The 22,450-nt window shown below is 33.9% G+C and overlaps 1 protein-coding gene across 5 annotated transcripts in view; it reads right to left on the bottom strand.

Annotated features, from left to right (window-relative positions):
* The window catches only part of LOC143231093 (forkhead box protein N3-like), a 72,569-nt gene extending 59,055 nt beyond the window's left edge, over positions 1-13,514 (bottom strand). For 2 of the 5 annotated variants that reach the window (XM_076465652.1, XM_076465651.1), the window contains exons 1-3: positions 13,361-13,484; positions 10,555-10,681; positions 8,801-8,887 (exon numbers count right to left, since the gene is read on the bottom strand). The gene's annotated coding sequence lies outside the window, so the exon portion shown is untranslated. Of the gene's footprint in view, positions 1-8,800; positions 8,888-10,554; positions 10,682-13,360 lie in introns of all 5 variants that reach the window. The other 3 variants (XM_076465649.1, XM_076465650.1, XM_076465648.1) reach the window with 2 other exon arrangements.
* Positions 13,515-22,450: the final 8,936 nt, after the last annotated feature.

The following is a 22,450-nucleotide window of genomic DNA, read 5'->3' as shown; positions in this document are numbered from 1 at the left end:
TTCCAGGTAGGAATTATCACGATTGCATTACACTTTTATTACATGTTCATAAAATCGTCTGATACAAGCACTCTCCTATAGTACCTAAACACTTAGCCAAACAACTAGATTTAATGTATGCAATGACAAATGAACCATAATAACCACCTTGTTATAGGAATATCTTTCAATCCATCGTTAGCAGCCACATTAAATCGGTTATTGAAACCGTTACGCCGTAATGCATAATGTCGTATCACCTAGTTCAGAACCTTCACTTTTATCATAATAGTGACGAATGACAAATACTATGAACGTGCTAGTGGTGTAGGAATGAATAGCAGAGTGCTTGGCCAGACAGGCAGATTATGAAATAACATAACCTACAGTTGTTATACGAGTCAAATACACAGAAGAATGAGCGAGCACAAGAATGTTTCGATAATCTATTAATAGACCCGACATAAACCATAAACTTTACCACTTAATACTGTCAATGTCACTATCGTTGTATGCGCTGATAGATATATCATGATAGATACACGAAATGACGGTCTGGCAACGGTAGATTTCAGGATTTTTCAGGCTATGACTTCACTATGAAAAGTGCACGAAAATCATGATATCAGAGACTGTTTAACTTCACATTTCTGTACACCAAGTTAACGAGTCTAGCCACACCGTTCACTTCATCAGTTGATAAGTACACTGATTCGAATACGTGTGAAACTTTTATTCATCGGTCCGTTTGTTTCAGAATTTCTGGCAAAGCTGCAACAGCTGTCTGCATACAACCGCCCATAATTCTGAACTGATAGACTACATACGAACCAGCAAGTCAATAGCACTCACCGCCAACTCTTAGGCTACTCATTATTTATCACATATCGGGATTTTACCATCAATCTTACGATGCAGCCAAGGTTTCAAAGTTCTTGTAGCTAACAGATGTCAATAACAAACCCTTGGTTTCCTTGTTCGGGAATAATAAACACTGAGTCACACCCGATCTCTTCTTCACCATAAGATAAATACATATTTTATGCAATATATATGAATATTTTACAAAACATCTCGCCGTATAATAGACACTGACTTCGTAAAATAGATCTTAAAATGCAGGTATCACAGTTTAGGTGTTGATGCACAAAGTTCTGCATTAAGATACTTCAAATAGTGTAATAATTATCCGTGATGACGAGAAAAGCCACTTATAGAGAAAAATTATATATGTAAAAACGGCTGGTATGAGTAGAGAAAACACTATGTAGAGGAGCGAACAACGCTTCGACCTTCTTTGGTCATCGTCAGGTTCATAAGCAGAAAAATACCCAACATTTGACAAAAACTAGTAACAAAATATGACATTCCAGTTAATACTAAATTTATTCAAAAACCAGGCACAAAACTTATGTCTATACTATGTAAAAATTACACTAACAAACACCACACCAACATTATTTATAAAATACAATGTGATAACTGCCACGACTTCTATATTGGAGAAACAAGTAGAAAAATGGAAACCAGATTCAAACAACACGAAAGTCACCTTCACACGTTTTCGAACACTGCAAATCAAATAAACACACCATTACCATAAAAACACCTAAATACTAAATAAAGAAACAAATATAAACAAGCTCAAAATTAAAGAAGCCTTACTTATACAACAATTCAAGCTCCCAAAATAAACCAGTACAAAGGAGCACTTTTATACCTAAATTAATAAATATAATCAAACATATAAGCACTCCAGCTACATTCCTACACTCAATTACATAATCCCCTTCAAACATGTGGTCAGCTGTCGGTCAATTACCTCTTTCTTTGTGAACTTGGTGATGACCGAAGAAAGTAGAAACATTGTTCGCTCCTCCACATAGAAAATGTTCTCAACCCATACCAGCCGTTTTTACACATATAGTGTAATAATTAATCAACAAAAATGGCGCAGACACAAATTTAAAAATGATTAAGAAACGGACTAATAATGCACCCTATCAGCACAGTACTCCAGTTGTCTCGGTTGATTTTCATCTCTTTCCCTTGCAAGTTGAATATAAACACAAGTCAAGTTGTTTACTCCAAATAAATCACTACATGTACAAGTTGAATAATTGAGGCTACTTCACATCCGACATTATAACAACTCGTTGAATAACTAGCAAAAAATCAAAACTTGTTTTTGCTATATTCATACAACAGTACTCTTTGGAATCATCAAAATTTGAAGAATTATTTTCTTTGGGAGGGTAGGTCCGGCTCCATGATACAAAAAAAATAAAAATAATGGTTATCCCATTCTTCCAAAACAACGGGTACTACACTTGTTTCGATTTGAAGTTTATACGGACGTCATTGGTTGGTTAAAACATTTTATTCACGTTTATCTCGCGCCTAAGAGGAAGCCAATAGCTTTTGTAAAGTTTTCCTTTGGTTTTATTTTGAATAATCAAACACACACACACATATATATTGTTATATCCAAAAACAAGCCGAAACAAAAATAAAAACACCGCATCAGTTGAGAGGATAAAAGAATATTAAAACTGAAGTTTTAAGTACAATCGAATCAAAAGGACGGACTGCTTTGAAAACAACAAATCCAAACCTCTGACTAATGTTAGTTCGTTGTAGCCAAACACAAGCCGAAACAAAATTAAAATACACAATCTTTTATAACGGACGAAGCAAGTGAAGTTATCATCTCTCTTCTCTATAAAAAATCACAAATTCGGAATTTTTACTAAACGATAACTCCATCCAACACGTTGCTAGCGCCCTCTAATCATTTAAATAAAAGGAAAAATATCAGAAAATTATATAAAATAACAGTTCCTTGCTACTAGGTAATCTTTGTTCATATTGTATCGAGTTAATAAAGAGGTCAGTTACAGGTTCTTTTCAACTCTCAATACAAGTTTATCCTTTGTTTGTTTTGAATTTCGTGCAAAGCTACACGAGGGCTATCTGTGCTAACCGTCCCTAATTTAGCAGTGTAAGACTAGTCGTGAGGCAGCTCGTCATCACCACCCACCGCCAACTTTTGGGCTATTCTTTTACCAACGAATAATGGGATTGACCATAACTTTATAACGCTCCCACGGCTGAAAGGGTGAGCATGTTTGGTGTGACGGGGATTCGAACCCCCTTCAACTCTCAAATTAATGGCTTGTTCTTATACCAGTATAGTCTAATATATCGTACCTGCTACAACAAAAGTTAGATAAAAAGAGTTGACTCAAGAAATTAGTTGCGATATTTGTGGTACTTTTGTTTACAACATATCACATTACTAGGGGTCTTGTAATAAACTTTTGGGCCCACAAGCAAATCGATGCATAAAAAGAAATGTATTTAAAAAAGTTGATGACGTCGGACTCCAATTATAAATTTAGTGATGTATCTCAAAGGGTTTACAGAGTCAAGTGGAAATACACTTGCAATACGTTTACAAATTAATACTTGGTGAAAAAATTGACTGGACAATCTGTCTGGAACCCCTTGGTAGTGGGACAAGGTTTCGATAGACTCGTGAAGGCTTAACAGATTATATCGGAAACGTCTTTTACGCAATTCTTAATTGCGTTTACGAATTTCCTCACTCAGGCAGTCAAGTCATACTTTCACGTACATTGTGACAATCAAACGTTTCGCCCCTCCCAGTACGACTTTGATAAGTTTCACAACTAGTTTCCAGTACAGCTAAAACTAGCTATCAAGATATAGCAGATGTAGAGGAGAAAATATATCGGCCATCCACAAAGCACTCTGCTTATCAGTGAAACACAGGGAGAGAAGGAGGTATAAGGTCATGTTAACTACGATGATATATTTCACAAACAGATACCTATCACTTAGAGACATCCAGGTATAATGGCATTGAATTCTTGCAAGTTCACGATGTTGTGAGCTTAAAAGATTTCACTGTTCTTAAGAGACTGATTATACTTTGGGTATTTTGAACCTTAACATAACGAGATTATGTGACCACACGGTCATAGGTCCAAAAGAACACACTCCCATTTATATTACGCGATTTAAATTGTAGTCTGAACCCTCGGAGAAATTAAAAATACTTGCGTGTATCTATTAAGACAATTACATTGTGTGCATTTTTGAATTGGATAAAAAAGAAAAATCGGTAAACCAATCTTCTGTTTAAAAATCTTACGCATATACGTATACCAAACTTAAAACATTACGAACAAAATATTATCATATCCACAAAATATAAAGACAGAACCTGCGTTTATATGCTTGACCGCTTTAGATCAGGCCTGCGTCGAACCCTTGGGGTCTTTGATATGGCCATTTAGCCACGGGCGCGAAAACAAATAGGGTTGGGTGGGGGTCTAGACGTGAAATTGAAGTCAGGGCCCAGAACACACAAGGCTCAAAAAACACAAAATCCGATTTGGTTTTCACACTAATATTTCCATTAAAATGAAAACGTATATTTTAGCGGTATGATGTAGCACTTCAAAATTAAGAAAAAATAACAAAAGACAAACGCTAAAACAATCTAAATAATGTAGTTCTTCGTATTATCTTGTAGTTTTATTCCACATAGTATTCAACGTTTTCTGTAATGATTGGTTTAGTTTGTTTTTGGATTTCGCGCAAAGCTATACGAAGGCTATCTGTGCTAGCCGTTCCTAATTTAGCAGAGTAAGACTAAAGGGAAGGCAGCTAGTCAGCACCACCCACAGCCAACTCTTTTACCAACGAATAGTGGGATTGTCCGTCACATTATACCGCCCCCACGACTCAAAGCGCAAGCATGTTTGGTGTGACGGGGATTCGAACCTCAGATTAACCACCTGGCCATGCCGGGCTTCTGTAATGGTAATTATGGAAAATAAACAAGGCGTTATTTCCGTATATTGATTTATATTGTTGTTACGTATATCGCCATCAGTTTTCACACTCACAAAATTACGTAATCCATACGAAACATGTTGACCTTCGAAGATGATCTACATACAAAATTGTAAAGCTCGCTTAGTATTTTGTCACTGAGCGGTTGAACAGATCTTTCCTTGAATGCGTGCGAAAATTGTTAAAGTCTTGGTAATGGAATGTTATTCTCAGTTTCTTATGGAAACATAACGTCACGACAACTTTAGTAATACGACACAAACTAACACGACAATTTTCGCGCGAACGTACGTAATACGGAATGAACAAGACAGGCTTGAAAAATATTTATAAAAATTAAAGGTTATTTGTTTTTAGTTTGAATTTGACTAATCAATACAAAACCTGATTAATACACACACACGCACACATATATATGAGGCGTCAAGATCAAGAAATAATCACTGATGTAAAAACACATCAATGCCTAACCGTATCGTGCTTTTAAAACGTTTTAAGATACACAGTCATGTTCACAAAATGTACTGACGCCTACCCCAACCCCCCTTCAGAGCACAGCGGAAGATCTGAGGGCTTATTACATAAATCGTGTTTTCGTACCTGCATTGAACATAGCACAGATAGCCCATCATGTTGCTTTGTGCGCAACAAACAAACACCTCGGTCTAAGATTACATTAGAAACAATGTTAATATAGCAAGGCATTCATTAACCGTGGTGACAACGTTTACTTCATATAAACAAAACCCTAATTTTTTTTTGGGGGGAGGTGACGTTAGAACTTGTAAGCTTGAAACATTTGGCACTGCAAAACACCACTTTACAGTGGACACTTTTACAGAGTGCGATTATATTTGGCGAACGACGAATTTGTTTGTTTGTTTTTATAATTTCGGCCAAAGCTACTCGAAGGCTATCTGCGCTAGCCGTCCCTAATTTAGCAGTGTAAGACTAGAGGGAAAGGGTAGTCATCACCACCCACCGCCCATTCTTGGGCTACTCCCTTACCAACGAATAGTGGGATTGACCTATTATTATAACGCCTCCACGGCTAAAAGGGCGAGCATATATGGTGCGGGCGGGATTCGAATCCGCGACCCTCAGATTACGAGTCTAACGCTTTAACCTACCTGGCCGTGCCGAGCTCGCGAACGACAAGTATGTTAAAACCACCAAACTTCTTAAAAAGCCTTCCTATTTTCACAAATAACACACAAAACATATTTCTAATATTATTAGAAAATTAATGCAATAAAACGTGGCGTAAATACAGACATGAACGTTTTTGAGAAATTCTTTCATGAGGTTTTAAAATCACTTCCTTCAAAAATATTCTCTCCAATTAAAAAGTGTAAAGGTACACGTCACTCTCGACAGCAAGAAATATACACTACATATACAATTATATCACGAGTAGTAAATTGCAACAGAGGGTACCACAGAAACTTTGTCGTAAATACAAAAATTCATTGAATACGTTTCTTTCACATTTAAAAACAAGATAACCAGCAGATGTTTGTCAATTCATCTTCAGGCTATTGTTTTCTCACTGAACGACTACATGAGTGGTACATCTAAAAGTAGCTAGTCCTATATTTAGTAGTCACCGACAAGCCTGAAATTCTTAAAAACAAATGGAAGACTCGCTCTCCAATCCTTGGGTTTTAACGTGTCTCCTCGTATTCAGTTTGTTTGTGGATTTAATTTGGACTTTAGTTGTTTGCAAGATATATGTCGTAAAAGTTTGTACACATATGAAACGATAGAAAACCATATAAAGTTTCAAACACACACTTACTTTTGCACTTCTGTTCTTTTTTCCCGTATATATCGATAACGTCATTGTTTGTTTCAAATTTTGCGCAAGATTACACGAAGGCTATCAGCGCTAGCCGTCCCTACTTTAGCAGTAATAGACTAAAGAAGGCAGCTAGTCAACATCACCCACCGCCAAATCTTGACCTACTCTTTTACCAACGAACTGAAGGACTGACCACACATTATAATGCCCTCACAGCTGAAAGGGCAAGCACATTCAGTGTGACGGGGATTCGAACCCACTACCCTCAGATTAAGAGTAGAGCGCCCTAACCACCAGGTCCTGACGTCACAATGAATGCCTCATAATCAACTATAAATAGTTATATGTATTGATTTTAATTAATGAAAAAAAATTTTTTTTTTCAATTAGTAAATGTTGTGTTCCTGTTGTATTGACAGTGGTTAATAATGGACAATGATTTGGTTCTGTTCTTCTGTTTTTGTTAAGCCTACATTCTGCAATGTTTTATTAAATAAAATTATTGAAAACTTAACAGCTATCAACATTTTCAGAAATCTGATACAAACTAATAAAATAATGAATTAACTACAGAAAAATATTTCTATATAACTGGTGAATGATAATCATTCACTCTGTGAAAACTAGAATAAACTTCTGGTTACTGATTACTTAGTCTTGTTGTACATCTAGGAAACAATTGTCAATTATTACAGCAAGTATTCAAGTGTTAAAATCCAACACATATTTTAGAATTTTTTTATTTAAGAATTGAATTTTTTAAACTACAACAATCTCTACCTTACTATTTGTCTTGGAACCACTGAGCTTTAAGTGGTCCTTAATAAAAATTCAAGTAATTGACAATTTTTGCAAATAGAAAATATATTTCTATTTAAGTAATTTATTTGGACTACAACCACATTTTCTAAATTGATGCACAAGCTTTTGGCTCAATTATCTAAGCCTTCTACAGGTGCAGGTAAAAGGCTTAGGTAACTGACCCGAAAGCTTGTGAAGTAATTTAAAAAAACAAAAAATGTGGTGCTTTAAAAAGTTACTTTAAAAATACATTAATTCAACCTTACAAAACAAACTTAATAAGATGTTCAATAATTAGTACAATACACACACCATTAGTGTGGGTTTTATAGAATTAATTTGCTTTTATTAACAAAATAACATTTGCTATCTTTAACTAGATGCTAGTTTAGTTGTTATCCAGAGTAACTAAACATTTCTGATCTGCTGTTTTCAAAATGTTTTCAGCTATTGTGCATGTCTAATGTCAAAAATAATAACTGACAAAATAACCAATTCTTTCAGTATCACTTGTGACAGATTCTCTTACTGTGGAAGAGAGCACTGCTGGAGATTGGAAGCTTGTTATATAATTATAACAGCTAATTAGATTTATATTTCATGTGGTTGGAAGAGAGGAACAACATTTTTGAAGTAAAATGCACACATACTATTAACTAAGCAACTTTGTACCGTTATAAATGTTACAAAATAATTATAATGACAAAACCACGGTTACTTCATCCCTCACCCCGTCCTAATGTTTCAAATATGCCTTCCTTAATGACTTGTATTTTCAAACCAGTATAATAATAGATCCACACTTTATTAAAGTATGTATTTTTCTAAAAATTCAATTTAATGAACATAAATGCTTTTTACACTACAACTCATGCTCAAAATTCTCTCATTTCTAATTTTTTTAAATTAATTTTAAACTTTCAATCTCCAAATATTTATCATATGGAAATAAATCACTTAAAGATATTAAACACCCAATGTTTAATGGTTAATACAAAATAGTGAAAAGATTTACAAACTGTGAATAATATTTGTAAAAATAAAAACAAAACAGTAAGACCTGTAAGAAACTCACTGGAAAGTTATAATTACTTGTGTTGTTTTTTTCTATTTTGGCTCAATATTCCACTAAGACTTGAAACATTCATTTTTATAAAACAAATTTCAAAATGATCTAAATACATATGAAAATATATGTATGATGCTACAAATGTTTTTCTAGAAATGGGTTTGTGAAGGAGACAAACAGATCATGTGTATATTATAAAACCTTGAGTATCATTTTTCCAATATATTACAGAATATTTGTTTACTCTTGTAAGCAAATATACCTACCTTATCATAAGCAAAGGCATCTTGCAAAGAACTGGAAGCCCATCAGACGACTCAAAAGTTTCTCTGACAAAATTATCTTGAAACAAACTGAAAATTAAAGTCAAACAGGAGTATGTGTAAATGAAACAATATTATAGATTTAGTTTTTCCTCTGTAATGAATATTGTATTTAAAAATTCACTGCATAAATTCTTAGGCATTACCTATGATTACATTCTAAATTTCAATTTTGTTATCATAGCTTATATATACTAGTAAAATGTTATATATTTATTCGTTAAATCAAAAAATAAATTGCTTTAAAAATAAATATTAAATACAACAATCATTACTATAATAGCCTTTGCTACTAATGTTGCATTTTGTAAACCAAATGCTTAGTAAATCAGGTAACTTTATTTTACTGGTTAAAGTAAAAGAAATATCCATGGATATCAAACTTTTACTTGTGTCCAACAATGGTATTGAAATCCAGTTTTTATTAGAAGTAAAACCACAACCACAGCATTTTCACTAATGGGAATAAAGATTTTGCCAAACTATGTTTAAAACATTTCATCACTAATTAAAACTCCTTTTCATTTTCAGAGAATTATTTGTACCAACATTATCTCCTAGATTTAAATTGTGTTTAACTAAATGTTTTCCACATTTATAAAAATAATCTACACTTAAGGTATGATTGATAAATTTGTTTATCAGCCATTCTCTGAAGCCTGTGGCTTACAAGAGGCTACACACAATGATCTGGACTGGATTGATTACCATTCACTTTATCTTACATTTAGAAGTCATAAACTATTATGTTTCAATGTATCTGTAAGACTGAATAATAGATATAAAAATTGCAGTTCAGTATATTCTCCTTTATGTGTGCATTCATATTAAAGAAGTTCCTAATTCATTATTTAAGTTAGATATGGTATCATTTGTGTGCGAATTGCCTGTTTTTACGATGCGGTTAATTTATATTCATTCATATTAAAGAAGTTCCTAATTCATTATTTAAGTTAGATATGGTATCATTTGTGTGCGAGTTGCCTGTTTTTACGATGCGGTTAATTTATTTCTTTGACTACAAAATTAAATTTTTATAAAAGCACTATATATTTTCACAAGGACTTGTAATAATGACTATTTGCCATGATGGTACATATATCAGTCATTTTCCAAGCAAAAAAGTGTGAATTTAAATTACCAAGTTAAATCTTAGAAGTTAGAACATTAACTTCCTCAAATTTTAGACTTACTACATCTTGAACACAAATAAACTATATTTGTTTTAGGATTTCGAGGTTACAGGTCTCACTTGGGAAACTAAATGCTGCTTAATATGTCAAAGATAAGCAAATTGCAAAAGAACATGGAAAGCAAACAAGAAAAAAAGAAGTTACTGAAAAAACAGGAAAAATATCCAAGGAATGAAATGAGGATCTCCAAAAAAAAGTTTGTGAAAAACATTAGTTTGTTAAATAACCAAAATTATGTTGATCAAAACAAGACCAGTCAAGCCTAAACAACTCAGTCACCAAAAAACTTTGAGTGAGAGAAATACCATAACAAAAATAAAAGAAATAGTAATAAACCATAACTCATCCATTTCATAAATGTAAGCTATAAACCTAGATAATTAAGCTATGTAAAAAAAAAAGCCTTCAAGGCCATAGTAAAGAAGCAAAAAGGCACAGAAATAGGACTGGTCAAAGTAGAAGAACCAAAGATATGATTAAAACAAGGAATAAACAGACCAATACCCATCTTTGTCATCCTGTCATCTTGAGAAATGCAGCAGAATAACTTGTAAGCCACATGGTTTTGGATGGAGTTACAGAAGCAAGAAGAAATGCAAAAACCACCAGATGGTATGAAATCTTGGATGACCTGAAAAAAGAATGCGTAAAACCAATGGCAGGCACAGATTTAAAAGCAGGAACCTTGAAAAGAGAACAGCCAGCCATTGCATAAGAAACTGGGCTACCTAACTGGCACTGTTATGTTTGGCCTAACATGAAACATTACCATCTCCTGTACAAGAAAATAATACAATATATTAATTAAGAACCAGATTTACATTATACCTTAGATTATTTTCAACATTTCCTAATAGGAAATAAATGTACATAAATGTTTTAACATTAACTACAAATGGTAATGTATATAAAACACAAAGATAAACCTTACAGTTTAATGGAGTTGATTCAGTTTTAAACAATCACAAACTCATTATTTTCACATTACCACAGTAATAATTAACAAAATTGATAAATAATTTTAAAAATACATGAGCCATATATTAACAAATTAATGATAGCACTTTAACACTAATACAAAAATAATGACATTCTGGAAACAGAGGGAAAATGAAAAAATAAACTTAATATCACAGACAGTAGGTCTTAATGTAATGAATATGTTTATGACTTAATAAGCCAATTCAAGTTAAAAGTAGAAACTACAAATTAGAACCAGCACTAAAACTGAGCTCTGAAGACACTTTCCAGTCAACAGCTAATAACTTGATTAATCAGTATAATTCCTAACCCACTAACATAGGTTACATTAATTAATTTCAGACTAAATAAACAATTAATAAAAATTATGATTGAATGTCACAAAAATGATCAACTATATTAATTGAAATTGGTATTTCCAATTATTCGTTTTTCATTTCTCCGACTGTCCAACTAATCAAAATCTTGCCAATATATTTGTTATTTTTGGTTAATTCAAGATTGTTAGACTTTATCGATTATGTAATTCATGAAAATAATCGACTAATGGAACTTAGCGTTTCCAATTATTACTATTTTTAATAATTCCAGCTGTTCAAATCTCAAGTGAAAATAATAAATTATAAAATTCTACTAATCTTTCAGCCCTTCTGGTGGTAAGAAAGCCAGAAATATCTGAAAGTGAGAAAAAGTTAAAATACCTTCTAGCACAAGTGAGAGAGAAGAAAAACAAAATCATCTTTCATTCTCAAAGAAAATTCAGAAGCCATTCCAAACAACTAAAAGACTACTGGAATGTGTATCAGAGAACAAATCACCTCTTCCGCTATTCTCTTTAGTAATGATGACCAATTAACAAGCACTTTCAAATAAATTGCGAAAGCTGGGATAAGTCTTAGTAAACAGCAAACCTTCTCAAGGTCACTAGTTGAAAGAATCAAATTGGTCTTGTTAGCTGGAAAGAAGGTAGACCAAGATCTCAGTAAAAAATGCCTCCTGAATCTTAGGAAGCTGATGAACTTGTACAAACATCAAGGTTAATGACCTACCTACAATCAACCCATTGATAAACCACATGTATATCTAAAGCTACACCTTTATAGGTATTGAAAGATGCAAGAAACTTAGAATACACATGAAAGACTGGTTCACAGTATGTCAGTACTAACACCTAAAAGTGTGGAGGTTTAAAGAAACATCTAATGTTTAAAAACACACATAATAAATTATAGTATTGCAAAGAACTGAATAAGAAAACAGCCACTGTGCTACTTTAACACGCTCTGGAGATCAGCATTTAATATCAGATGGCATAAAAGAGTTTTAAAAAAATGCCAATAGAAGATATGTTGTACATAATCATAAAATCCTCTCTAACATTAAGTTTTCAGTCAATTTTTCAGAATATGACAGATACTAAAACACATAAAAAAGAAAACAAATTATTCAGCCTCTTCTAATTTACATTTCTCCAATGTTTGTCAAAAAACTGCTGCTCATTTTTCACAAACATTAGTCAGCTTTCAACTGGTAATTTTTTTCTCATTTCATAAATAATACTGCTCACAAATTATACTTTCTCCTATAAACTACAGAAAGTCTTTTTCTTATTTTACTCATCACATCTTCCACAAACATTTGCTGATAATGCAATACTTTCAATAATACAAGTTTTTTGTCAGTACATAATGACAATGATGCTAACATCCAATATGCATGCTGCACAAAATTCAAAAAAACTGTTCCCAACGTTTTCCTAATGTGTTTTTTCATGTATTAGTATTAGACTCAGCCCTTTTTAATAAGCTACATCATATAGTAGATTGAAACGTAACCCAAGTCAAACCTTGAAAACGAGACCTTGCTATTTAATTGTAAGGAAATATGTAAAGCCAGCATGCATCTCTTCACCGAAACTCCTAACATACAAACCTAACTAATATTAAAGGTTAAAATACATTTAACAATATCACTCCATTAATGTATTGCTTGTAATATTAATAAGACCTAAACGTACCAACTGTTGATTGAAAGCCCGTTACACTTAATTGAAGTATTCTAGTTTTATATAAAACTACGTTATTATGCTAATAAATGTACAATGTAAATTATTCACTTCCTCATTTTCGAGATAAATTATGATTAGAGCAATTAATAATATAAAATTTCTTAAGTAATAACAAAATAATGTCACTGTTTCACTTAGGCTTAGAAAAATGTTCAGAAGAAAAAAACAATAATTTTGTTCATAACAACTGATATCTATAACAAAACTTATAGTTTTAACATACAAATATGAATACTGAAACATTTTTATTCAAATACTTACATAGTGCACTTTAGTTTCTTAGGTAAATTATTTCTTTTTCTCGCAATTTGCTACCAAAAAAGTTCACGCCATGCTAAAGCGCGTGGTCATGGATGCTAAGCGCCCTGTGTACGTCGACAACGCTGGCGGTTTAGTTTTGTTTTTTATCTCCCTATTTACTATCAAATTTAAACGAAGTTACCAACTGCAAAATGTAATTTTATGATATGTACTTTACATGTATTTTTAGTTTACGTTTTATGTTTTGACATATAAATATTACATTACTCCTCGTAACTGAGGCTACTGCATGAAAATAAAATAGAAATATTTCAGACAATAACTGTAATAGCCAATGAATACAGACAACGTATTTCCTGTTAAAACGTCACGTCCGGAAACATGAGCTAAGCAACAGTATTCCATTGAGGTCAGCAAGAAGTGGTTTTTGGTACACAGGCGAAACAAATAGATAAGACATTCGCGTGTACAGGTATTTCAGTCCTTTAGTGTGTTTGAGTGAACACTCTGAAGCGTAGGAAGTGATCGCGAATTGTTCCTTTTTTGTGTTGTTTTTGCACTTCGTGCATGAATGATGTTAGCTCCAAATTTCAAGTATAATTGTTGTGTTATAAAAGTTTACTTCATACAGATATATATGCATGTGTCATATCAATAGCTAATTGTATCTTATAATTATATTAACGACTTAATCTTTATTTGAAAATATTAATTTAAAATACGAATTTATCGTATTAAAAAGTATGTGTAATGTTAATGTTAGGAGAAACACATATTAAAGTGATCATCTCGCAAGAATAAATAAAAAACGGGTTCTCAGGTGGTACAGCAGTAAGTCAACGGATTTACAATGCTAAAATCAGGGGTTCGATTCCCTTCAATGAACTCAGTAGATTGCCTGATGCGGCTTTGCTATTAGGAAATACAAATAAGAAAAGGAGATTCCACTATTCAGAGAATAATTCGAACTGAAAGTATTGCAAAGTGCTTTTGAATATGCCCGAAAGTAATTGATTTTGTGTAAAGAAAGAGACTAGATACAAATGTAAACATAACAGCGAAAACATATTCGTAACGACAAAGACCCAGCATGGCCAGGCGGTTAAGGCACTCGACTCGCAATCTGAGGGTCGCAGATTCAAATCCTGGTCGCACCAAATATGCTCGCCTTTTCAGCCGTGGGGGCGTTATAATGTGACGGTCAAGCCCACTATTCGTTGGTAAAAGAGTATCCCAAGAGTTGGCGGTAGGTGGCGATGGCTAGCTGCCTTCCTCTAATCTTACACTGCTAAATTAGGGACGGCTAGGGCAGATAGCCCTTGTGTCTCTTTGCGCGGAATTCAAAAACAAAACAAACTTATTGGTTGGTTACAAGCTTAGTATAGTCTCACACCAATATTGTTTTAACAAGGTACATTGAGACCCTAACTTTATCTACAGTATATCCAAAAATTTCACTTCCATGCGTAAATAACATATCTTCCTGGTTTTAGTTTTAAGTTTGTATTTTTTACCTACTGTATATTATTCTTAGCTGCAGAACCAAACACGTGAATGAGCACCAATACATTATCAATGTAAATTAGGAATTTCTTCCATTGTAGCCTCTTCTGTGTAAACAAACTCTGTTAGCCTTTTAAAAGTGATAGACATGTTACACATGCTGAATGTAATGACATGAAATTCATACCAGCAATTTTTCATGCTAAAACAGTCCTAAGCCTTCTCTCACATCAACCTGTCCTAATCCACATAGGAATTTTCCGATGCATCCAGTCATTCACCCGTTCTTACCAAGGAGAAGGTATGAATACAAGTTACTCTCTTCTCCCATCTGAAATCAACACAGAACCTTCCTCCTTCTTCATAATCATTGTTAAAGATAATCAAACCTTTCACGTCTGCTGTATCTTAGTATTGGCTATATCCCCAATATTACAGGGAAGTTGGTACAGTAACTTCCTGATAGGGCCTGGCATGGCCTAGCGCGTTAAGGCGTGCGCTTCGTAATCTGAGGGTCGCGGGTTCGCGCCCGAGTCGCGTCAAATATGCTCGCCCTCCCAGCCGTGGGGGTGTATGGGGTGACGGTCAATCCCACTATTCGTTGGTAAAAGAGTAGCCCAAAAGTTGGCGGTGGGTGGTGATGACTAGCTGCCTTCCCTCTAGTTTTACACTGCTAAATTAGGGACGGCTAGCACAGATAGCCCTCGAGTTGCTTTGTGCGAAATTCCAAAACAAACAAACAAACTTCCTGATAAAACATATGTCTTCTGTGGTGGCGAATTACTACTGTTGAACTCAATCAGTTATTTTGTCCATTAAATACATGAGCGTATCAAATCACTAAATTAATATTTCTGTATTGGGTCGAGATTGTTTGCACAATAATCCCAGATATGTTGGAAACTTGTACTCCTTCTTGAACATGGTATGATGGATGAAACCCTGGCATTACTGCTAGTTTCATGTATTTTCACTTTACTTACTCTACTAACGACCATTCCTTTAGGAAACTGGATAACTAATTACCCATAATTACAGAATCACACAGAAACATTATCTCTTATTGTAAAGATAACTGCCCAAGGTAATGATGTTCCCTCGATAGGAAATAGTGCTTTTGATGCATGAACTATATGAATGTATAATATGTTACTGATGCACTGTTGTCTACTCTATAAAAAGCATGACACATCTCTTGTGTACATGGAATTACTGTAATTCTCTTTGACACATACACTTGTGTATCTACCTGTTCCTGGACCAAGTATGGTTGATATTGAGTAACTCTCCCACTGAACACCAACTCATCTGCTTTGCAGGTAAAACTGACTGATAATTCCTATCAGTGGCAAAACTGGGACTGGAGATTCCTGTTCTAGACATAGCTAGAAACATCCTTATTTACTCATATTTAGCCTAATATAAAGTCAGCTTTGCGTGGAGGGTCTTATAAACCCAAAGATCAACCAGTGTTCTGACCATTTCTGTAGAAAACAAGAACTCGAATATCTCGTTCTCTTATCAATATAGATACATACTCAAGTTCATTCAACCAAAGCTAGGCTGACAGATAACCCTTTCGGTAAAAAGTGGTTGCTGTACTCCCCAAAGACAGTGCCCAGGCCCAACTAAACCATCAGTTGACTTTTAAGGTCACCCAGCATTCCATTGGCAAAACAAACAATTTGCCCCTTTTATTGGAAACCATTGTGGTTGCATCTCAATTCCAGGATATGTAGTTTGAGCTGGATGAGTTGGAGGTACCCGAGTAAAATGACCCATTTGAAGTGCAACCACAACATCTTTCATTGAAATCTTTTTCCTCTTTAATTACTGGCTTAAATTTATGACTGTGCACCTGATCATGATAAAAACTACCTAAAGTAGATGAAGGACATCCCTCACATCTAATTGTTAACTCGTCATCTTGTCTGGAAGCCTCCCAGTGAACTTATTCATCAGTTTGTTTTTTCAATCTGCTGAAGCCATTGTAGGGTAAATTTTACCATGCAGATGTAGCAGAAAGCCACACACAAAGCAAACACTTAGTGGTGCTCCTCTTCTGAGCTTTAAGATTGGGTTGAATAATTGGAACTACTTGGGTACAATTGTGTCCCAGTCTTCTGGATGCACCACGTCTAAATGTCTGAGCTCAATGTCGGGCATTAGATTTCGTGCTCCTGAGTACAGTTATTCCAAGCACTAACTTACCTGAAATACTCCAGAAAATGGCCTAGACTTTTCTTTACCGCACCTTTCAACATTGGAGAAAGATCTGCTTGGCTTTTTCCGCGTGTATTTATGGTGTCGATCAAATCCTCTTCTTCATTGTTTCTTGGTCAATGCATGGCTTATATATCGTGGCTGTAGGTTAGTCAATGAACTCAAGGAGTCTGATTCTGATGAGTAGTTAGTGTCTGATCCTGGATGGTAAAGAGAAAAGTTTTCTTAGCAATTCATCCTGAAGTTCTCTACAGTCCTATGTTTTATTGCAATGCATGGTCACCCTAGCAAGATACCTCCCACCTCAGGGAGGTTTGCAACTGCTTCATAATACACATTTTTCCTGTTGGTGCATATTGGATAAATAGCTCTGACTGGCTGAGTGCATAAACCAGGAGCATGTCTAATTCTTTTAAAGTAGTCTTCACAAAAGTTGAGCTTGTATTACTTTGGTTGACAATAATTTTGGAGTTCTGTTGAGATCACCCCCACGTGATCTCAGACCCGCTACGTGCCATTCAACTCGATTATCCTCAGTTATCTCTTTTCCTTGCACTCATATCAGTTCTTAGGAGAAATTCCCAATTGACTCTTCTGGGTACAACAGACAAAGCAAATACTCCTGAGTTTGTGGTTGCAGAGCAAACAATGACAGTGACTTTTCCAACATTGGGAAAAGTTTGATATCCAGGAAATTGGTTGTTTGTTTTTGAATTTTGCGTAAAGTTACACGGGGGCTATCTGCATTAGCCTTCCATAATTTAGCAGTGGTCATCACCGCTAATACCTGGGCTACTCTTTTATTAATAAATAGTGGTATTAACCATCATATGATAACACTTCCATGGCGTAAAGGTCGACCATGTTTGATGTGACAGAGATTTGAACCCGCGACACTCAGATTGCAAGTCGAGCATTCTAACCACGTGACTACGATGGAGTTCTCCAGGAAATGATTTATTCTAGACTTCACATCTTTCTTGTACAACTATTTTACTTCAGAGACAAAATCTCCCTCTTTTGGTGTGAAGCGTTCTTTTAAATTCGTTTAACTCAATGGATCAAGTGAGGAGAATACACACAAAATAGAAAATAAAACTCTGTGATCATGTTGGACCCGGCACGGTCAGGTGGTTAAGACACTCGACTCGCAATCTAAAGGTCGCGAGTTCGAATCCCCGTCACATCAAACATGCTCACTCTTTCAGCCATTGGGGGCGTTATAATGTTACGGTTAATCTCACTATTCGTTGGTAAAAGAGTTGGCGGTGGGTGGTGATGACTAGCTGCCTTTCCTCTAGTCTTGCAAACAGTCCTTGTGTAGCTTTGCTCAAAATTCAAAACAAACTTTCAAACTGTCGTCAATCACCAAAAGTTATCCTTCCAAATTACTTTGTTAAAGAGATTTTCATGAATAGTATTAAATAGGTACTCATTATAATGGAAGAATTCATGAAGCAATATTGAACTGAACTAATGTGACTAAGAAATAAAAAGACTGGACACACTGTACAACACAAAATGAGAACAGTCTTTGCTTATTACACACAAAACACAGTGTATCTACATGCATTGGACAGTTGCCTTTCCCTCAACCAACTCACTTGAAATCCTGTGTAGTACTGCCTTTTTTACTTAAGAGGAAGCATTGGATTTAGATATAGCAACTAGCGCTACCACCGTGAATGACCATTCTCATTAAATATACGGGTGTAACCTAAAGATATCGTCTAACTTGCCAAAGAAGAACATTGCTGTTATTTAAATTTTTTGTGTAACATGTAGTATTAAATTCCATATGTAAAACAGGTATTATCTCTAGAGAATAACAAAGCATATTGACTTTCTGAACCACATGTTATACATTAAAATAAGAAAGTATGAAATGCGCTTTATGTCTGCATATCAAAGTTTTAAAGTAAATCGTTCACATCAAAGTGCCTTTCATTTAAGTTTTAGTGAATGACACAAGTCCCTGACAGCATATTTTGGTACAATTTCTCATTAAAGTTACGCTATGAAAATCTTTGAAGAAGTTTTTTGATGCATTTTTGGCAATACTTCTTTAAACTAACAATAGTTTACCATGACAATAAAATATATTTGTTTTTAACTTTTTAATTTAAGACAAGACTCCTTGTACAAGCACTATAGAATTGATTTATTGGCCTAAATCTCTTTAAAAGTACTAAAAGCCTCTTGTTGAAAATACACACTGCATCTTTTCAACGTTTTGGAATGAAAACATTTCAGCATGTATGTCATTTTACGTTAATGCATGGTGAGAGACCATAGGAGTCATATATAGCTGCCAGAGGAAAAGTAGCCAATAAGATGTACAACTTTGTTTGGTTCTTTAAACTGAACAACAGGATTCATTGCTACCTTTACAATGTGTTACCACTTGAATCGGCAGTGACGTATATGTAACTATGATCCTTTGACCTTAAATATGAGGCATTAACCATGACATGTCCAACTTGTGCAGTGTTTTATCGTGCATACATGAAGTAAATCGAGCCTTTTACAATGGAAACTGCACTGTAGTACTAGTGTCATGACGCATGATCGTCAGATGGATTAAAACTGGGCGTGTCTCTTTAATATAACGCACTCAACATCTCATATTACTCCATTGGCAGCATGTTTGGGATTACTTACTAATAACAAAATGTGAAATCATAGTTTGACCCAATAAAATTCTCGGAAGATTTGGAAGTTACATACCACATTGACGGTGTTGGTATAGTTACTGATACTGAAACTGTTTTCAACGCATTACTCTGTTGTGATTTTCCATTAGTCAAGTTCTTTAAAGTTACGTGTTGAAAATAATACAAAATCCAGGTCGTAATAATAAATGGAATTTTTTTTTAAAGATTTGCTACAGATTAAGTAGGTCTAAATTCACAAAACAGTATCGTACTCAACAGGACTTATTCCCCAAGTGATATTCCAAAGTATGCTACAAGCGCTACATATATACTTCTCGAAACTGTTATTCACAACTCGAGGGAATATTTCAATGATTTACTGGCACTCGGTTAAAAGCTTATTGACACTTATGCCAATACATATCTTAGTCCAATTTACAAGCTTCTACACGTGCTCTCTAGCTAACACATACATCAAAATATAACTTTCAGGAATATGAATTAATATTTGTGAAAAATGCCAAGACAACTTTTATATAAATAGTCATATTAACTGTGTTCTCTTCTAGTTATGATTTTTTATAACTTCCATCAGTGTTGCACATACACGTGACGTGAGTGCTTACAAGTGCATGTATATTTCCAGCATGTTTCATCCACTGCCAAACAAGCGTTCTTTTTTCTGAAGTAATGAATGACCTACTATAATTTTGTTGTAGTTAGTTTCATTCACCTTTTGGTCACAGTACTGAGTCTTAAATTTTGTGAACTTATTGTTAAAATTACAAACTGAACTGAAATGTATTGATATGTAAATGGTTATTTGGAACTTTTAACGAGTGTTGACATTTCATTAAAAATTCTTGTATCTTATACTCAATGCATTTATCTTGAAATTAGAAGTACTGTTCCAAAAGTTTATTTTTGAACTTTGGATAAATTACATTTTCAAACAGGAATACCATTTGATTATCATTAATTCTTATCACTGTTTTTGTGATGGAAGTGGGAATAATATGAATTATACTTTAGAAATTTAAATAAAAGTTGATTAAAAACTTACGAGTTAAAAAGAAACTGGCATAAAAGTAACAAGTGAGGAAAGTAATTTATCGTTCAATAACATTGATTATAATTTCCTTTGTACATGCTGTAATATCTTCTAATCCTTTTACTTAACTCTTAAGTAAACCTGAATTTTACGACTTTCATACCTGCAAGTGTGTGAAGTTTTAACAAAATATTAGTGAAAGAAGTGGTTAAATTTCTTTTACCTATTATTCTGGGGCATTCATCTACGGTATCACGTGCAGTTTCTTGTGGGAAAGGCTTCTGGAATGATTAACACACGATGCAAAGGTAAACAGTATTATTTTTATTTATTTATTGAAGGATCAAATGATACCTTAAGAATACTACCTCCATAGTTCTGGATTAAAATAGCTAACAGTGGTGTAAGTAGGTCCTGGAAAGAATATATTTGTATAGCACACTAAGTTTTCTCACTCTGGAAACCCCCATTAGAGATGATACCCTTCATCGTTTTGACTCTTATTTTAAATATTGAATAAAGATGGTTTCACTCTATTTTACATTGAGTTCAGTCTCATGTTTTATTTGAACGTAGTCAAAATAAAGATAGCTCATAATTAGTAGTAGATGAATGTGTAACATCATGGAACGTAAAATAGTTTAGATTTACTATTACATAACAAATTTACATGGATAGAAGTTCTAATGCTCACTTTTTTGACAAAAAGACAGATTGAAGAAGGCAAGCATCAAAATTTTTATCCATATGAATTTGTTGTTTCATAATAGTGAATAGAAAGTTTATTACAGGATCCCCATTTACTGCCATGGAACATATTTTGATACAGTTAATGCTATCCTAGAGATCCTACCGATTACTTGAAAAATTGAGCTTGAGAATTCCAGATGTGTTACAAAGGGGCCAATATACAATTTTATTTGGGAAACTTTAGAACCAGAACTTCATCATACTACAGCTTTTATATTTACGAACTTTATTAAAGATTTTAAATGGATAATTACTTGAAAATTTATATATTTAAATCACATGATCAAACTTTACGAAGATACAAATCTTAGTTTTTATGTTATTTTGTTATAAATTACAATATGGCGGTTCTTTTGTTAAAATAATATGGCAGATTTTTTGTTTTAAACCACATTGCTCTTAGTTTATTAACTGGAGTTTGAAATTAGAGGTGCATAATAAATAGCATTTCAGATCCATCTTTTATCTCCCACAAGTCACTAAATATATACAAAACATTTCATAAAACCCTTTTGTCTCACACCATCAAGCTTAATGACAAGTTCTGGAACTGAATGAAAATCTTACTGGGTAGCAACTTGTGGGATGCAAAATATAGATCATAAATGCTCTTTATCAAGAAGACCCAATTTTTAAACCACAATAAAAACAAAAGAAAGAATTGTGTTGAAAAAACCCAAGAAAAACAACTGTAGTTAACTTATGTTTATAATGACCAAAATAGCACAAGATTGAATAACATGACTATATGCTACTGTAATAACCCAAACACTGATGGTCTATAGTCTCAAGTAATGGTTCGTCCATCTGTACTGAAAAAAAATGTGGATAAAAATCTATGTATTACTATGAATCATGTTCAATAATAAGAGTATTTCTCATTACATAGTAAGCAAATGTTTCCACTTT

This window comes from Tachypleus tridentatus, chromosome 10, assembly GCF_004210375.1.
Source record: "Tachypleus tridentatus isolate NWPU-2018 chromosome 10, ASM421037v1, whole genome shotgun sequence".
In the NCBI taxonomy this organism is placed as follows: Eukaryota; Metazoa; Arthropoda; class Merostomata; order Xiphosura; family Limulidae; genus Tachypleus; species Tachypleus tridentatus.
This window is presented reverse-complemented; position numbering and strand designations above follow the sequence as displayed.